This window comes from Vicia villosa, linkage group LG3 (genome assembly GCF_029867415.1).
Source record: "Vicia villosa cultivar HV-30 ecotype Madison, WI linkage group LG3, Vvil1.0, whole genome shotgun sequence".
Lineage (NCBI taxonomy): Eukaryota > Viridiplantae > Streptophyta > Magnoliopsida > Fabales > Fabaceae > Vicia > Vicia villosa.
In genome coordinates this window covers 38,310,480-38,326,485 of record NC_081182.1, presented here as the reverse complement: position 1 = coordinate 38,326,485, position 16,006 = coordinate 38,310,480, and the positions used below count along the sequence as shown (strand labels likewise).

Sequence of the window (16,006 nt, the reverse complement as noted above, 5' to 3'; positions counted from 1 at the left end):
TTTTTTAGGTTAACTTTGACATTTAATTTTATTCATAAAAAACCATAAAAACAAATAATAGTATTTTTAGATTAATATCGTACTAATGCTCGAATATTTTCTTTTGTACGATTTCCATGCTATTTTTTGTATAATTGTGATGTGATTTTTGTCACTTGTTTTGGCCACATTTTAGGCCTACTTTGTTAATACCATTTTAAATACTCCTTTTAGAATTGTTACCATAGCATTAGACTTAGATTAGAATAACAATTAGGGTAGAATGCTTAGGTTAGTCTCCCCCATTTTCATTCTTTTTTCTATTTCAACTTTAATTCACCTAACAACTACTTGACTAATTTCCCATAAAAAATACAAAGAAAACACTTAAAACACTAATAATCAAAGTGAAAATTCTTAAAAAGGGAATGGAACCTTGAAACATCCCTTGCTTAAGGGAATGTTCGAGTGCTTGGATCTCCCTTGCTTAAGGGTCCCATTCAGGCGTAAGTTCCCAACTTCTAAAAAACACAAACCAAAGAGTAACTCGAGTTTCCCTTGCTTAAGGGATTTCCTCGAAACACTCAAACTCTCTCCCTTCTCTCCTTTCTTAAGGGCATTGTTATCTCCGCTCCACTGCATCCTAGGTCGATCCCTTATGCAAGAGCGTGAGCGTTAACTCCGCCCAACTAAAAAACACAAAAACAAACAGAAAATCTTTAGCCGAGCTACGGTAACTCTGATTCCTGAAAAGGATACGTAGGCAGCGGGGTAGGGCCCGTGCGAGTACAATTCTTTATTTTCCCTACATTCTGCATTCATTTCGCATTTAGACATAGACATAGTTATACACCCTTTAGATAGAAACAAACATAGGTGGATACCATCGAGTACGATGGGCGTGAGGGGTGCTAGTACCTTCCCCTCGCGTAACCGACTCCCGTACCTTGATTCTCTGGTCGCAAGACCCTGTTCCTTCCTTTGTTAGGTTTTCTGATATTCCTTTCCCTTATGGGATAAATATATTGGTGGCGACTCTGATCCATTTTTTCGCGAGCGTGCGACAACAGTAAATCTAACTCTATCGTTGCGGACACGGACGATATAGGCGTCGATACGTAATTATATTGATCGTTACCGAGTTCATATACATATATTTATAAGGAGACATACAAATTTAGGTTGATGAAATCAAATCTTGATACATTTTCTTTAACATTAGAACTTTCATTAATTTACTCTTTGCTACTAAATTGATTGAATGAACTTTTGCAAACTCAAAACCAAAGTAACATTAACTCGAGACAAAATAGGCTATAGAACAGCGGTGATATCGCAATAATCCCTGTGGATACGATATAAACGAAAAGTACACCACAATACTATTTCAACACATAACCAATGAGATATATATTTAATTTAACTTCTTAACTCCATCAGAACTTCCGACTTTGTCAAATACAGTTCTGAAGATAATCAGTGTGAATGTTCTGAGTTAAATGAAAGATACAGAAGATAAAAGACACATTCATTTTTATCCTGGTTCACCTCAACAAGGCTACCTCCAGTCCACCCTCCTCAAGTGATTTTTCCTCTCTCAGCCGAGGACTTAATCCACTATAACCAAACTGATTACAACTGCACGATCAACTGTTGTGACTAACTTCCTGCATAAGCTATCTGCGAGTGACTAACCCTAGATGATGAATCATTCAATGATCTCAGCAAGATATAAAGTTCATCAACCTAGTAACTCCTGCACAAGCCAATTGCTCGTGACTAACCCTGCACAAGCCAACTGCTCGTGACTAACCCTAGACAATAAACTGTTTAGTGATCTTCACGAGATATAACGTTTATTGACCTAGAACCCTCCAAGAGTCTAACCAGATCTCAAGGACTTCTCAAGTATCCATATCAGAGGATACCCAAGGAGCATCAATTCTATCAGAATTGTTCTTCTAGAGATTACAAGTGTGATTTTTAGTCAAGCATATTTTCTCCTATTCTAAGTAAATATGTTTACGACACACTGACTAGAAGTCACTTCTGGTGCCTAAACGATCTATCAGAATTTTCGTAAGATATAACACAATACGAGCAACAACTCTATGTGTTTTACATATAATTACAAGAAATAAAAATATTTTTGTAGTATTCTTTTCTTCAACTTCTGGATGAGATCTTCCTTTTCTTCTAAAAGCAGATTAAGAGTAGCAGCTCTTGTATGAATTTCTTCTTGTTCATTGATCTTCTTTATCTTCTTCTTCATCAATACTGATCATGAAGCTTGTTACAGCTGATAACACATTGATGATCATAAGTAAACATGAAACGCTGTCGAGCAGCAACTCAGTGTATTTAGTTTCTTTGGTCATTCAACATGAGAAATGTATGGATTGATCAAGTATTTTTGGATTTCTTATAACTCCATTGGAGCATACTTCAAAACATGCAGGATTTTCTTTTTCACTCTTTTTGATTTTCTTTTCATAGGCTTATGATATGTATTTCAACATAGTCGTTGCATCACACACTTTGTGTGTGTTACCTCTAATGGAGCAGCTTAATTAATTTTATGCTTATTTGCTTGCTCCCACTGTCTCACTATCATCTCTATCTCCCTTCTATCATAGTTTTGCTCTTTTTATAGAAGTCTGTTATTACCGTTGGAATATTTCCGTTGAACTGTATTTGAACATGGCATTTAATGCTTGCCGTAGACTAAATGATGACACACCTATTTCCAAGGCGAATCTTATATTTGGTAGCGTGTCTTCCTTGTTTTTCTTCTTTCAAGACAATTTCTCTTGGTAGCGTGTTTTCCTATATTTTATCAAAATGTAGACAACAATAGATGTCATAATTTTGTATTTGCATTGAGTACTGTGATTTCTTGCATGCGATTTAATTGGAGCAATTTATGTTGTTTTTCGAAGCTTCTGAATACAGAGTCATAACTTCTGTTGTTGTGAACGTTGATGTCCCTTGTACTTCTGAGGAAGCTTAACATTATTTGTAATGTCAAGCCTTTGTTTCTACGATGACTTATGATCTTCTGTCACTGATTGTAGAATTCTTGCTCTATGTGCAGAACTTCTGATCATTTACTCACGTGATCTTCTTATTGTAATGAGTTATTCATGTATATGATATTTCTGTTTAATTCCTCGAAGCTTGTCTGAATTTCTTTCTAATGTTGTCGTATAAGTCTTATAGCATAATATATGCACACTTAATGAAAGCATTAGTAGTAAAATTGTTACTCACAAAATATATGTTTGTTATCATCAAAACCAGATTCTGAACGTAGATTCTCAATCTTGTTCTAACAATCTCCCCCTTTTTGATGATGACAAAAACCATGTATTTTGATGGAACAATTTTATGAGGTGATAATAATTAAGCAAGTATATTTCATCCCCTTTTACATGTTCAATCAAGCAACTTATTTTATTCATCAAAAAATCTATTCTTTTTCCCCCTTTTTGTCATAATCAAAAAACTATTAAGAGGGTCAGGTGAAATGATGCAGGTTTAAGAACTATTTTCTCCCCCTGAGATGTATAATCTCCCCCTGAGTTAGATAACCATATGAACTTATTTCTGTCACATAGCTCCCCCTGAACTTGGTAGTCTTAAGAGTTATCAATGTATCTTTTAGCTTATAATCAGTTGATTTTAGTTCATATATATCTTTTCTGTTTCATAATTAAGAATGTAGCAAACAATTTAAATATTCAGCAGATAACATATAGAACAGAACATTATATTAATTTTAAGAGAATTAAGGCAGAGAAAAATTTAACAGAAAAATTACAATAGAGAGAACTACAGATTTTTAGGCATAGAACGCTTCACACTCTTCTTCATCATATATCTTAAGTAATACCAGCAAACACAATCGTAGGCTTTTTCAAAATATTCCTTCAACATCAAAAATCCCTTCCTTTTTCTGTTTGTTCGGTCTATTATTTCATTGACCACTGATACTCTATCAAGGTTTTGTCTTCCTAGTACAAAAGTTGGCTACCTCTTTTACTCTATTTTCTTAATGAATCTTTTGATTCTTGAAGCTAGAATTTTTGTGATAATTTTGTACAGGCACCTGACCCAACAGATTGGCCAATACTCATTCAAATCTCGGGGATTATTTGCTTTTGGAACTAGTGTTAGGTAGGAAGTGGTTATCACCTTAGGAAGCTTGGCTTTCCAATAAAATTCATTAACAAACGTCACTATATCTTATTTCACTATTTTCCAACACTTCTTTAGGAAAACAAGTTGAATCCATCGAGCCTCAAGCTCTTGTTTCCATCACTTTCTCACACCACTTCTCTAATCTCTTCATAGGAGAATGCATCCTCTAACCTTTCCCTTTCCTCCTTAAATAGTTATTTGAATTTCACTCCTTCCAAAAGAGACCTATTAGAATTGGATTCTTGATAATTTATTTAATTACTCTAAAAAATATACGCATTGTATTAAAAACTGAATCAAGCTGGCCGATCGAAAAGGAAACTTGAGGGATTACTTGTCTGGTCTGATTGTTGGATCATGTATGCTATTGAACCAGTAGAAACTAGCCATAACCCAAAACTCGTAAAAACCGGTAAATCGCCGGTTTTGGAAAACTGACAGGTTAAATGTATGTTTTTTTCTTCACGCAAAACGACGTCGTTTTTGATAATTTTCGAAAAAAATTAAAATATAAGTAGACTTTTTCAAAACTTATTTTAAACAACTTTCTCTCATTTGCAATTAGTCACTGTTTAAAATTTATTTGGATTTGTATTTTTTTACTATTTTATTGGGTGATAACTATGTTTAGAATTTGAATTTAAAGAATGAACTTGTGAAATAATAATATTTTAAAATTTTATAGGTGTCGTGATATTTTATAGAGATTTAAGATATCTAATTTGTCTGCTTTAATAAATATATAGTTTTGTTATAGAGACTGATTTATTCAACCGAATTATCTAGTTTAATCATGCGATTCAACCAATGACTCAATAATTCGACCAATAAATCAGTAATCCGATACCTTCACCGATTTACTAACCGGTCCGGTTTTACGTTTCTAATTTTTTTCAAGCATGTGTAACTCTATTTAGTTCTTATATTCATTCATTGAGGTGTAGAAGAGGTGCATAAATTTTGGGGTGTTGGAAGAGTTCTAGTAAATTACTTTTAATTAATTTCATAATCAAAGGAACACTTACTACGAAATGAAGTTAAAAGCCAAGTTTTTTCAAATAAAAATAGTAATAACTGTTTACACCCTCCATCTTTATAAATAGATAACCGAACATTGTACAAAATAAGTGTCAATCATGAACAAAACACACTTTAGTTTGTCTTTCATTTTGCTTATTCTCTTTTCTTCTCGTAAGTCTTACTCCTCCTTTATAAGATAACTAGCGTCTAGGCGGGCACGCTAGTGCTTGCCTGTCCGTTTTGGTGAAAATATAAATAGTATTATTTGTGTGTTTATTTTTTATTTAATTTTAATTATTTATAAAGTAAAAAATGAAATGAAAGAAATAAGCACACTGTCATATATGACAATTAGGAAAAAAGAAGTTGAGATTAAAAACAAAAACTAAAAAGAACATAATTGAAACAAAAAAAAGCTACACATTTTGCCTTTATATATATATATATATATAGTATAGATTTATATGTTAGTGTGATTCAATGCAGTTTTAATTTTTAATTTTTAATTTTTAATTATTCTTACCAATATTAAAATACAAACATTTTAAAAGGATAGGACAAAAGTGTTTTAAGAAACAACAAATTCATTTTAAAAATATGACTTTATTCAAAAAAATATAAACAAAAAGTTTTAAATATATTATGTGTGTGTTAATCTAATTGATGGATGAATGCAGAGATGATGATAGAAACAAAAGGAAGTAAATGCATTGAAGGTGAATGCAAAATCTTTTGTACGTTTAGAGGTTTTATAGATGGTATATGCTCACCAAGAACTAACCAATGTCTCTGCGTGGTCCATGAAATGAGGAATTGAGGATACAACCTTAATAAGTTAATTATATTTATGGTTCTTTAATTGTTAGCTCTGATTTTTGGCATTCTTTTTGTTTAGTTTTTCGACTCATTTTGTATTGTTTATCAGCTACCATTTGCATTGTACTTTATTTTTCTGCTATCTATATAATTATTTGTCTTTAATTTATTTATTTATTTATATTATCTCTAGCTTTTTGCAGTTTTCGTCAAGGAGTACATAACCCTTAATTATAGTCACTTGTGTGACTTATTTTATTTCAATTAATCTTAATATGATTTCAATTTCTATTTAGTTGCCTAAGCTTTGGCTTTGAACACAATTATCAAGTTATATACTTTTTATTTCGTAATGTATTTTCAATTAAAAAGTAGAGAAATTGTCTCATTTGTATTTTTTATTATATACTTAGCTATGTTTTGTTTCATGAAAAGTTATTTTAAAATGTTAATAAAAAGTTGGCATCCAAGCATCCAAATTTTGGATGTCAAATAAACGGCTGATAGGATTGAAGCCAGAAAAAAAAAATCTCATTACAAAAATCTTAAAAGATTCTTTGATTTATTCGGAGATACATCTATGTGTAGCGGGGAAAATTTGAGATCGAAGCCATTATGTTGACTCGCCTCAATATTTCAGTGAAAGTCGTCACCGCGCTTTATTATTTCCAAAGAAAAAGGGAAAAGAACGAAGAAAACCCAAAGTTTAAAACAAGAAAGAGATCTTAGGTACAGGTGTTGATTATACAAGGGGAAGGTTTTAAGCACCCCTCATATTTGTGGTACTCCACAGGAGCCTTTTTGAAAATATGTGTTGTGGAGAAGGGGTTTACTTTTATTTTTTTATTTTTTAAAAAAGGGGTTTGTTTTATTTTTTTAAATAAGCTCAGCAAAACATTAAGCCTTGTGCCTACATACCTCCTCGGTGCAATGGAGAAGTCAGAGCTAATGTAGTTCCACTTAAAAAAGAAAAAACATTTAAAAAAACCGAATAAACACTTTATCGTCGTCGGAGAGAAATACTCAGCCATTGATCTTGAGCATGAGAACAAATGAGTTCTTTGCATCGCAAATGAAAGAAAGGCTCCAACTCGGATAGAAATCAACGAGTATGCTGTCGCGGGGAAAAATCGTTTGTCTTTTTTCGGGATGAGACACCTGATGCCTTCTTTGGGCTCGAGTGCTCAAAAAAAATGATTTTTCTTTTGTTCCGACCAAACTTTTTATTATTTCCAAAGGAGGAGAAGGAAAAAAGCTGCAATAACCTAAAAGTGGGGGAGAGATCTTTGGGTAAGAGGGTTGGTTATATGAAGGGAAGGTATTAGCACCCAACGTATCTATAGTACTCTATAGGTTTCTTTGCTTTGTTTTTCATTCCATGTTATTGAGAGGTTCTTGTGAGAAAGAGGTGGGACCTAAGGTGTTTGTTTGATTATGCTCGCAAAGATCATCGCGATCCTCTGCATACATATCCCCTAGAGGGAATCAGAGCATTTGTAGCTCGGGTCTACGGGTGCTAAGGTTTGAGTGGTTTGAGAGGGAAGTTTTGCTCGCCAAGGAATAAGACCTTGTGCCTACGTATTCTCAAAGGGATGTTGAGAAAGTCAGAGCAATCGTAGTTCCCACTTATGCCAGTGGAAGCAAAGGAAAAGAGACAAATGTCATCTCAATGTTCGATGTATCTAATCTATATCATCACATACATCTGTTTGTTTTTTGTTTGAAAATCTTTTCATTATAAGCCCTGGGCCATGCCACTTATGGTGCTTAGAATGATAAAGATGTTTTTTAGCCAGCCTTGTGGCGAAAAACTTTCAATGAAGTCAGCCTTGTGACAAAAAGTTTTGATTAATCAGCCAGCCTTGTGGCAAAAGTTTCAATGAAGTCAGCCTTGTGACAAAAACTTTGATTAATCAGCCAGTACGGTGGCGAAAAAGGTTTGATTGATTAGCCAGCCTTGTGGCAAAAAGAGTTTGATAAGTTTGATTGATTGATTGATTGATTGATTGATTGTTTGTGATGATATAGATGAGATACTCCTATCATAGAGATGATAAATGTCTAATCTCCTAGGGTATTTGATTTGGATATTGGGAATGCTTATAAGAAGCCCGTGGGTCCTTGTACGAAGCCCAAGAGGAGGCTATCCGAGGGTCCTTGCATTGTAAGCCCAAGAGGAGGCTATGGGAGGGACAATCCAGGGTCCTTGCATTGTAAGCCCAAGTGGAGGCTATGGGAGGGTCACTCGTTTGTACAAAGCCCAAGGGGAGGCATGGTATAGTTGGTTTGAGCTCTTAGAGCGATTTCACCGGGAAACCATACTCTATGTCCTAACCTAAACTAGTGGAGATTCTTTGCACGAAGCCCAATAGGAGGCTATGGGGAACCTAGTGTTGTACTAAGTTGAACAAGCACACATATCACACATATGAACAAACATGGACAAGTATTAACAAACATGAACAGGTATGAACAATTATATATATGACAAAGTGTGTGTATATAATGGAGTTTATGAAGGAAATATACCTGTAAGCATGATCCATTTGTATACACGGGGGCTCGGGACTTATACTCGAGGAGAGGTCCACTGAGTTTATTCAAAGCTATGTAAACAGGTATTCACAAAAGGGCTTGGGACTTATACCTACATGGAGGCCCATGGTATATTTTGGGAAGATTTAAAGAAAACTTCATTTTTGGTTTGTTATTCAAAGTTAAAAATCAAATTGATCGAGATATGTAGAAAACGGTGTGTGTACAATGAAATACCTAATTTCATGTACAGGAATGGGTATGTACAAAAGGGGCTTGGGACTTATACCTACATGGAGGCCCGTGTTTTATTTACAAAACATGGTTGATTGTTTTATTTACAGGACGCGAGGTTTCGCTTTTGTAAAACTGTTTGAAAGTTGTTTTGAAAGAGTTTTCTGTTTGAAGAAAAAATTGTATAAAAGGAAAAAAGGAGTGGGTCTTATACTCTCTAATATTTGAGAGGCCCCACATCGTTTTGAAAATCAATTGATCAATTAAAAAGATTTAATCAATAGTTTCAAAAAGAAATGGTTCATTGTTTTGAAAAGAATGATCGTTTGTTTTAAAACAATTTGAATTTGACAAAAATCAACTTAATTAAGTTAAAATCAAATTTTAATGCTTAATTAAGACCTAAGCGATTAGGGTTTGATCACAAAAAATATTTACAAGTGATTAGGTTTGAAAATTAAATGAAAAACAATATTTAAAGTATTTAAAAACACTTAAAATGTATCATTTTAAACCTAATTAAAAGCATATTAAATAAATCTTTTTTTGTGATTTTTTTTGATATTGTCAAAATATGTATATTAAATAAGAGGTGTGTAAAAAATGAAGAGAAAATAAATTAATTTGATTGGTTAATTAATGGGTTAAAGTTGTAAAGAAAATAGAGAAAAATAGTGATAAAAAATTGGGTTTTGTCTACACAAGGGCTTGAACCCACGCCCTGAGGTTCACTACTCAAAACAACAACCAACTGAGCTGCGCGTGCAGCTTGTTTATGATACGCTTCCATTCAATTATATTTTCAAACAAATATTTGAAATTTCCAAACCAAAAAACGCGCCAAGAACACAACCCTAACTGAATTTTGAATTTCTTCAAATCTGTGTTGTTTTGATCAGGTAAAGGGTCTATTCCACTTGGTTTTTCACGACGAACATGATGGTGGTCTTTAATTTCATTTATTTTCACTCTAAGGGGGTCAATTTTCGCATGAACATGAAGAACCCTAAAACTGAAATTCAATGTGAAATCGTGTATGTGCAAGTTATGATGCAATTGATTGAGGGTTAATGATCCTCATAGGTGCAGAAACAAGATGGTATGCTCACATTTCATTTATGATGCGTGCAAATATGAGTTTGAAGTTCAAGTGACTTACCTTCAAAAACGGCCAAACTGGAAATCGAATTCTGCAAATGAGGGCTTCCAGATGTTGTTTCTTGATCTGAACACCTTCAACGAACCTTATGAATCATGTTTGAATGCCTGGAACTGTTTGGATTCATCTGTGTAAAGCTATGGAACCCGATCTGCAGTATGGCTCAAGTGAGAATCATGCTATGTGATTTTGGAGTTACAGGTCATGGATGATGGTTGGAATAACTCATATATGGTATATAGGATGTGTTTGGATGATTAGCTTAGACAGAAATGAGCTTGGGTGAGATTTGGCATGATAAGGCTCAATATGTGTTCATATGGAAGTGAGGTAGTGATTTTGAGTTCTTAGTGTTTTTGGGGTGTATGGATGGATCAAACAACTTCCAAATGATGTTTGTGAGTTGTGGGAAGCATCATTTTGCTCAGAACTTCAAAGGTTTAGAGGTTGAGCATTTTACCTCTTTGAAACTTAAGAAACTTGCAATTCAAGAAAGAAGAGAGAAAACCTATAATTGTGAGGTTTTGGTGTGAACTGAAGAGTGATTTGCACCTCTATTTATAGGCCAAGAGTTCTGAACTCAGACCTTTGCAAGTTGATCAAGAATTGGTGATTTGGCTTAAGAGATAAAAAGGAATCTTTTACATTTAATGCAAAATGGTTAAAGTGACCAAACCATGGTTAAAACTCAAGCTTCTTATCCTCTTCCATTCTGATCTCAAATCAGAAAAATATCTCCAATTATTGCCTCTATGCATCATTATTTGGATCATTTGGCAAATTGGCTCATAACTTAGTGAAAATGGCATGAAATTTCAAGTGAAAAGTTCACTAATGTCAAAATTCAAAACCATAGCTACACTTCAAATTTTTTCATGCTCTTGGACATTTTGGAAAGCTCATATTACACACTTCAAAACCCTAGTTGAAATTTTCTTCAAGATCTTTAAGGAAGTGGGTGAAAAAGATCCATGAACTTTGAAGAAAATGAAGTTTTAAGTGAAATTTTCCAAAGATACCAACTTTGAAGCACCATATCTCTTAAATGGTTGATCTTATGGAAAAAATTTATATGTGTCAAAGTTGTTTATTGGATCAAAATCTACAACTTTCATGTTGGGAGTTTTTTTCAGTTTGTAGGTGAAATTTTGAGAAATTCCCTTCCATAGTTTGGAAAAAACCATTGAAAAACACTTAGAAATTTTTCTAAGTATGAAAAGTCAAACTTTTGACTTTTGATTCTTGATTGATTTTCTTGATTTTCCTTGATCAAATTACTTCTCATATCATATATTGATGATTTAAAACTTCAAAAGTCATGGTTGACCAAAATTCCCCAAAAGTCAATGGTGATCTTGTACAGTGGACTTTTTCAGACGAATCGCGTTTCTGGAGATTTCAAATGAAACAGGCTATCCTCATCAAATGAATGGTATGAATGGATCATATTGAGGTATTGGAGGATATTGAATCATAGTTTGAGTTGTGACACCATGTCCTGATTAAAAAGGCAGTTGTTCAGTGAATTAGGTCAAAAACCCTAATTGTCGACAAGATGAAATTGATGACTGTAGGTCTTGAATTGAGATGTAATTTCCATTGTATATTGTCATAGGGATTATTTGAAGATGATTGAAACCTTTTATTGACTTCCTGGGGATTTTTAGGGTTTCCCAAATGTGATCCCTGATTTCAGTCCCTGATAGTTCAAAAACCCTGATCTGAGGATTTGTCTGATCAATCTTTGTATAGGAGATGTTCTGAGCCAATGGATTAGGTCAAAATGATGCACTTGGGGTCTTGAGGTCATGTCCCAAGTCATTAGGTCAAATCCTGAGCAGAGGTCAGGAGTATGCTATCTTCAGTCAAAACCCTAATCTGGTTGGTTCAGTGCCTTTGAGCTTGTTGAAATGAATTTCTGAGGACCAAATGTTGATTGTTGATGAAGATAGTTCTTTTAAGATGAAGGGAGAACAAAACCCTAATTGATTATTACTTGTACTGCTGAGTGATTTCTTGATTAAATCCTGCTGAGTCACAAGTAACAAACACAAGCTATGCAATTTGTTAGAGATGCAAATGATGCATATGCAAATGATATGAGGTGGTATCTTAGGTCAAAAATTGGGGTATGACAGATGCCCCTATTTAAGTTTCTTCAACCTGAGATATGAAGATTGAAAATCTTCGTTTTGATAGGGTGGAAGAGACTTAAATATCAGAAGACGCGAATTTTGGACCTAAGATACCAAAATTGCGAGTGATGCAAGGATATCTCTACCGAGGGAATATCAAGAACTGACTCCGCTGGGGAAAAGAGATTGGGAAGGATGCCTCAATCCGTTTTTAGGAAGAGAATCCATTTTTGTTTTTCGGGAAAGCAAGTGTATGCTTCGCCGGGGAATGATAGCTTTGTAAGAAAAGCTTACCTATCGACATTACCGACTATCTGCATGGGGATAGACTTGTTAATAATGCGAAGGTGAAAGGTATGAAGCTGTGTTACCGACTATCAGCATGGTGATAGACTTGACAAGGTAAAAGAGTTTCAAAGGTTCGGTTAATATTACCGACTATCAGCCTTGTGATAGACATGTTGAATAATATAACCAGAACAAAAAGTTTACCGACTACCAGCCTTGTGATAGTGGTTTTGAAGACATGATCAATTATCAGCCAAGTGATAAAATGATCCTGGAGACTTTGTTAGGGAAATTACTGGTTATTCATCCTTGTGAACAGCAATAAGGCCCTGATCGTCAAATGATCTTCATGATTGATTTCCTTGAGAGGAATATTGTTTTGAAATAAGCTGCTCGGATGATGAGGCTATTGCTTATTGTCTATTTTTCACGACTCTGTTTGAGGAATCGGAATTTGAATCTCTGGTAAAGACAAGGTTCTAACCAAAAATGAATTGGAAAGAGACAGTCAAACAAGACTTTGTACCCATGAGGAATGAACTCAACTGGGGATTCTCTCCTTTGTTTTGAGAGGAGAAACTAAAGCAACCTTCTTCCACGAGGAATGATCTCAGTGGGGAACTGGAGAAAGAAGATGTTATTTCTGCTTATGGGTGACAACCTACTGGAGAGATGACACGCCCATACTTGTTTCTTTTTTTCTTTTTTTGCTTTTTTTCTTTTTGGGATAGATATATCCTAAACAAGTGAACATTGAAAAATGCAAGAATGCATAAATGATGAAATATGTATGAATGATGAATGTCATGAATGTAGCATGCATGCTGACGTTACTGACAGACAAAAGAGTATATACTGGAGAGGGACCGATGCCGCAATACAACCAGATACTTGGCAAATGTTCTTCAACACGGTGTAGATAACACGGGTGATGAATGGTGTTGCGTGCTTTAAACTTCTCTGGGGAAGATGAGCATCTTTTCTTATTGAGATGAAAGAGCTTCTTCACTGGAGATGGAAAATCTTCGTCACTGGGGATAAAAGACCTCCTTCACTGGGGATAAAAGACCTTCTTCACTGGGGATAGAAGAGCTTCTTCACTGGGGATAGAAGAGCTTCGTCCTATGGAGATAGCTGTTGATGTTCCTTCTGTTGTTCACAACTCAAAGGAAAGTTTCGCTTTTATTTTGAAAAAGTGAAGTAAATTCATTTAAAACTTTTTTTCTCTTTTTTTTTTTCAAAAGTGAATAACACAATTAAAGCGTCATTTTGAAAGCTGAAGGAAATTAAAGATTGCAAACAAATGGGCACAAGGCTCAAATTTATTTAATAGGATGGAAATCAGCTAAAGGCATGATTCCACGGAGTATTTACAAAAGTTGGAAATGGTAATTATGCGGAAAAGGCTACATTGAAAGCAATAACCACTATTCCCCCTAACAACTTTGAGTTCCAACTGTGCTTGTTGCTTCAGATTGGAGATGATTTGATGGAAGATCCTTTGATGAAAAAGACTCCTCAGGTGACGAAGTACGGACTGATGCAGTTACTTTGTCATAAATCCCTAATTTTTGCCTAGATTGCCCTTTCAGGTTTTCAATCTACCAGGATGAACTTTTTTCTGTTTATTGTCTCTAATTTTTGCCTGGACCGCCCTTTCGGGTTTTCAGTCCACCGAGACGCTCATTTTTGCCTAAGTCGCCCTTTGCGGGTTTTCAACTTACCGAGCTGTTCTTTTGTATTTTTTAGACAAAGTATTTCTTGACTGCATCAGCATTCACAGGATGCGGGAGTTCATCACCATCCATGGTTGCAAGAGTCATGGCGCCGCCAGAAAATGTTCTTTTGACAACATACGGGCCTTCGTAATTAGGAGACCATTTGCCCCTAGAATCTGGTTGAAAAGACAAGATCTTTTTAAGCACGAGGTCGCCTTCTCGAAATTCACGAGGTCGAACCTTTTTGTTGAAAGCTTGTTTCATCCTTGCTTGGTATAACTGTCCATGGCATAGAGCAGTCATACGTTTTTCTTCGATTAAGTTCAACTGATCGTATCTACTTTGACACCATTCAGCCTTTGATAACTTAGTCTCCATGAGGATTCTCATTGATGGTATTTCAACTTCTACGGGGAGCACAGCTTCCATGCCGTATACTAGAGAAAAAGGAGTTGCCCCTGTTGAAGTACGCACTGAAGTACGGTACCCATGTAAAGCAAATGGCAGCATTTCATGCCAGTCTTTGTAAGTGACGACCATTTTCTGGACGATCTTCTTAATGTTCTTGTTAGCAGCTTCAACTGCGCCGTTCATTTTTGGTCTGTAAGGAGAAGAGTTATGATGCTCAATCTTGAATTCCTCACACAATTCTTTCATCATTTTGTTATTCAAGTTCGAACCATTGTCAGTAATGATCTTGCTGGGAATACCATATCGGCAAATGATATTATTCTTGATAAACCTCACAACCACTTGTCTTGTAACATTGGCGTAAGATGCTGCTTCGACCCATTTGGTGAAGTAATCAATTGCTACCAAGATGAAACGATGACCGTTTGAAGCTTTTGGTTCGATCATTCCAATCATGTCAATACCCCACATGGAAAAAGGCCACGGAGATGAGAGAACGTTGAGTAGAGTCGGTGGCACATGGATCTTATCTGCGTAGATCTGGCACTTGTGACATCTCTTCACGTGTTTACAACAATCTGATTCCATTGTCAACCAATAGTATCCTGCTCTTAAGATCTTCTTGGACATTGCATGCCCATTTGAATGAGTTCCAAAGGACCCTTCATGCACTTCATGCATTAGCATATCTGCTTCGTGTCTATCCACGCATCTGAGCAAAACCATGTCGAAGTTTCTTTTGTATAGCACATCTCCATTCAGGAAGAAACTGCCAGAAAGTCTCCTTAGAGTTTTCTTATCTTTGTTTGATGCCCCAAGTGGGTACTCTTGAGTTTGAAGGAAGCGTTTGATGTCGTGAAACCACGGTTTATCATCGATGACTGCTTCAGTTGCAAATACATAGGCGGGCCTTTCAAGGCGCGTGATTCTGACTGTAGGCATATCGTTCCAATGATTGACTTTGAACATGGAAGATAGAGTAGCCAAGGCGTCTGCCATTCGATTCTGATCTCGAGGTATATGATGCAACTCAACCTTGTTGAAGAAAGTCAACAGACGTCTTGCATAATCTCTGTAAGGAATCAAGCCAGGGTGGTAAGTTTCCCACTTGTCTTTGATTTGGTTGATCACAAGGGCTGAATCTCCATATATGTCGAGGATCTTGATCCTTAAATCAATGGCTTCTTCGAGACCCATGATACAAGCTTCATATTCTGCGATGTTGTTGGTGCACTCAAATAGCAATCTGGCGGAGAACGGGATATGAGTACCCTTGGGAGTGATGATGATTGCCCCAATTCCATTGCCAAAAGCGTTTACTGCTCCATCAAAAATTAGGCCCCATCTTGATCTGGGCTCAGGACCTTCTTCTAGTAACGGTTCGTCACAATCTTTCATCTTCAAGTACAAGACATCTTCGTCAGGAAAGTCAAGCTTGAGAGATTGATATTCATTAATTGGTTGATGCGCCAAGTGATCGGCAAGAATGCTTCCTTTGACCGCTTTTTGAG

The 16,006-nt window shown here is 35.5% G+C and overlaps 1 long non-coding RNA gene across 1 annotated transcript; it reads left to right on the top strand.

Annotated features, from left to right (window-relative positions):
- Nucleotides 1–5,250: 5,250 nt before the first annotated feature.
- LOC131655449 (uncharacterized) lies at nucleotides 5,251–6,184 on the top strand. Its single transcript, XR_009299767.1, has 2 exons — nucleotides 5,251–5,370; nucleotides 5,877–6,184. It is a non-coding gene; the product is annotated as an uncharacterized LOC131655449 (long non-coding RNA).
- The last annotated feature ends 9,822 nt before the right edge of the window (nucleotides 6,185–16,006 follow it).